At 41.9% G+C, this 4042-nt stretch overlaps 1 pseudogene across 1 annotated transcript; it reads left to right on the top strand.

Moving 5' to 3' along the window:
- Window positions 1-256: 256 nt before the first annotated feature.
- On the top strand, window positions 257-1166 carry LOC306670082 (small ribosomal subunit protein uS2-like; annotated as a pseudogene). Its single transcript has one exon. The product of its transcript is annotated as a small ribosomal subunit protein uS2-like (transcript).
- Window positions 1167-4042: the final 2876 nt, after the last annotated feature.

Raw genomic sequence — 4042 nt, 5'->3', positions numbered from 1 at the left:
TCATTCTTCAGCATAAAGGGGGAAGAAGAGAAAATGGAACATTCCATAGAACTGCCTTCCATTTAATAACTGTGAACTTTGTGACAATTGGTTTAAAAAACATGGGTCATATTCTCATATTGTAGATTTTATGGAAGATTAAATTAAACAGCATCATTAATGTATGATGCAAATACACAATCAAAAAGCTCTGAAGTGCTTACCGTGCTACCCAGGGAGGGGTCCATAGGGGTTGTTCTTGATTCCCGTGGTAACTTAAAGGGAAACTGTCACAATGTCCGGAGCCCTTGATGTCCTGCAAATGAAGGAAGAGGATATCCTCAAATTCCTTGCAGCAGGAACCCACTTAGGTGGCACCAACCTTGATTTCCAGATGGAACAGTATATCTACAAAAGCAAAAGTGATGGCGTCTACATCATGAATCTGAAGAGAACCTGGGAGAAGCTCCTGCTGGCAGCTCGTGTCATTGTTGTCATCAAAAACCCTGCGATGTCAGTGTCCTATCCTCTAGGAATACTGGCCAGCGGACTGTGCTGAAGTTTGCTGCTGCCACCGGAGCCACTCCTATTGCTGGCTGCTTCACTCCTCGAACCTTCACTGACCAATCCAGGCAGCCTTCTAAGAGCCACGTCTGCTGGTGGTTACTGATCCCAGGGCTGATCACCAGCCTCTTACAGAAGCCTCTCATGTCAATCTGCCCACCATTGATCTGTGTAACACAGACTCTCCTCTGCGCTACATGGACATCGCCATTCCATGCAACAATAAGGGAGCTCATTCTGTGGGTCTGATGTGGTGGATGCTGGCCCGAGAAGTTCTGTGCACGCGTGGCACCATTTCCCGTGAACACCTGTGGGAGGTCACGCCTGATCTCTACTTCTACAGAGATCCTGAAGAGATTGAAAAGAAAGAGCAGCCTGCTGCTGAAAAAGCTGTGACTGAGGACGCATTTCAGGGTGAACGGACTGCTCCAGCTCCTGAGTTCACTGCTACTTAACCTGCGGTTGCAGACTGGTCTGAAGGTGTGCAGGTGCCCCCTGTGCCTATCCAGCAGTTCCCTACTGAAGACTGGAGTGCGCAGCCAGCCACTGAAGACTGGTCTGCAGCTCCCGCTGATCAGGTCACTGAGTGGGTAGGAACAACCACCAAGTGGTCTTGAGCTGTTCTGTAGACCCTTATTAAGCAAAATGGGAATAAGGTTACAGAAAATAAATACCAATTTCTTAAAAAAAAAGACAGCTCTGAAGTTCTTTTTGTTATACTTGCTTGTTGTTAAATATCTCAGTTTGCCTTTTTTATTTTCATTAAATAAATCTAATCAGATAAATGAGAAAAATAATTTCTGGAAGTTTTGGTGTATAAAGGAGGTTCTTTTCCATTCCTCATGGAAATTATCATCTAGCAGATAAATGAGAATTGCAAACTGCTTTTAAAATGATGAAAGTTAGCTAAAGAGAAGTCCAAATTGCTGTGGGAATATGTAGCCCCAAAATTTACCTCATCGGAAATTAAAAAAAAAAAGACTTCCTTGAAAAATAATTTTAAAAATTAAGCTGATTTGAAGGAAGAAGAATAAACAATTGCTAGTAAATATTGGAGAAGTGAGCTAGGAAGAACAAACACCATGGATAAGAGCTACGAGGACAGCAAATGCAGCATGCCTCAGGGACATTCAGGATTAGTTTGGGACATAGACATCAAGAAAGGCATGTGACTGAGGAGGGAGGTCAGGGCCAGATGATAAGGAGCTCTTCATACAATTTTAAGAACTTGAAAATAGTTTTTAAGAACAATGAAAAATAATACTGAGTTAAGCAAATAATTTCATATTTTTGATGGACAGTTTTAGCTAAAGGCTTTGTGCTTTGGATGACTCTACCCTTTTTCCTTTTGCTGTTCATAATGCTTACTCATTCAGAATAATTTGGGCATTATCCTCCTACAAATATAGGATGGATGTCAGAAATCTGATTTCATGCCTTATACTCTCCTGTTCTAATATAGAGCTCAGAAGGATAGGGTCTTTTTTATCATATACATGATTTAATTGGGGACATTAAATTTACTGTTACGTTGTTTTATGATTAAAAAAATCATCTTAAAAAATGAGCTTACCCTGTGAAATTGAGGGTATTATACCAATTATACCAGAAAATTCCACAGGAACTGAAAGAATGGACATTTTTTAGGCTGTCTGTTTTATCTCAACTCCCTAAGGTTTCCCTCCCAGTAATGGGAACAAAGCCCTTAAAGCTGTTCTCTGTTCCCAAACAGAGAGTAAAAGAGTAAATTGAGCCTGATAGCCAGATAGTGCTCAAACAGTAGGATTACCAGAAACTATTGACCAGAATCTACAGCCTGTTGTAAAACATTGTGAAACATGTTGTCAGCAAACCCAGACCCCCCTTTGAAATTTCCTGGCAGCTTTGTTCCCCCTTTTCCCCCTTTCATATGTGACCCCTCCCGATGTGTGGTTTCTGCCTTTATAAACCTACAAGATTTTCTGCTAGGGACTCGACTCCTCGAGTTGGGTCCCAGCGCGCTGGAATAAACACCTCTTGCGGTTTGCATCAAGTGACGCCTCCTGCGGTTGATTGGGGTTGCCATCCATCCATGGGACAGAGTTGGGGTTTCCTTTTTGGGGGGCCTTACATTTGGGGGCTCGCCCGGGATAAGATGGCCCCCCCTCATCCGCGGAGTCGACCTTGGAGGTAAGAAGGGGTACCCCGAAGTTGTCTGTCTTTGTCTTGTGTTTTGTTAGTTGGTCTGGTTCTGTGAGCGCGCTTTTGGTTTCGGTGGCAGCCGTTCGGTGACTCGTGAGAGTGGCCGAACAGTGGCCGGCAGACGTGCCTGGGGGGCCACAGGTTGCAGCCCTGGGGGACGCCCTAAGGGTGGAAGGAGAGCCAGGGACGCCTGGTAGTCTCCGTCGGTAAGGGCGCTAATGGGGTTCAATTGGTGGATCAGAGATTGGCGCCCGTCTGTATCTGGTTCTGTTGTGTGTTTGTGGCGGAGGTGGAGGAAGGGTTGGAACAACTGGGGGGTTCTCGGCCCGGGTTACTCTCGGGTGGACCCCAAAGGTTCCTTCTCTGGACTCCCCCTCCCGACAGCCCTGAAGGGTAACTTAGCAAAGTAGCTTCAGTCTCAAAAGTAATGAAAAATAAGGTCTCATAATTTTAACATCCAACCTGTCCGGATGAGATGGCTAAAATGCCTTAGACACAGAGTTTCTGTTAAAACCTGTTAGATCCTTCCAGATCTCAGTCCAGGCTTACATTGAAATATAAATAAAAGAAGCCTAAAGGCTCAGTAGGAGACCAGTCTCAAACCCAGGGAAAGAAAAGGTAAAAAGAGTCTTTAAAACTCCAGCAAAGTAAATGCTATATTTTTAATTATATGTTTTTTTGAGCTCATGATTTTTTGATCAGTTCTATTTTTTATTCAACTAGAGTTTTTGAACATCTGTTACACTGCAATGGAGATTCACCTATAAAGTTACAAGGGCTTGATTTTGTGTTATTTGTATGTTGTGCTGTCTGATGTCATGTTTTGTCTGTATCAAAACTGAGCGCTCCTAAAATTAAGATTTAAAAATGGATCCAGATACTTTTAATTCACGTGATTTAAAAAAGTTCAAATTGGGTAAACTAATAAGAGTAAAATGTCTTTGAAAATAACTTGCAAGTCTCTAGGTGGTCAAGCTAATAAAATATTGATGTTAATAAAATGTCTAATATCAATTGTTTCTAGGACTTTTCTTCAACAGGGAAGAGACAGCAAATACTGTTCAGGACACTTGTCTGATATCTTGGTTTTTTTACAGAATAAGTGAATTAGAGTTAACATGTATGGGATTACTCTAATGTGTTTGTAGAGACATCTGATTAATTTACAAAGTTAAAATGCTAATTGTTAAATAACATCGAGTACTTTTAACTCCTTAAATTCCATGGGGTATCATACTTAAACATTATTGGTGTTTTCATAGGTTGGTAAATAAAAGGGTTTAAACTTGCTTTGTGTCATCACTAAACTAAAAACAAG

The sequence above is a fragment of the Sciurus vulgaris genome (assembly GCF_902686455.1).
Source record: "Sciurus vulgaris genome assembly, chromosome: 9".
Taxonomy (NCBI): domain Eukaryota; kingdom Metazoa; phylum Chordata; class Mammalia; order Rodentia; family Sciuridae; genus Sciurus; species Sciurus vulgaris.
Note: the sequence above shows the minus strand (reverse complement) of the source record. Positions and strands in the feature narration are given on the sequence as shown.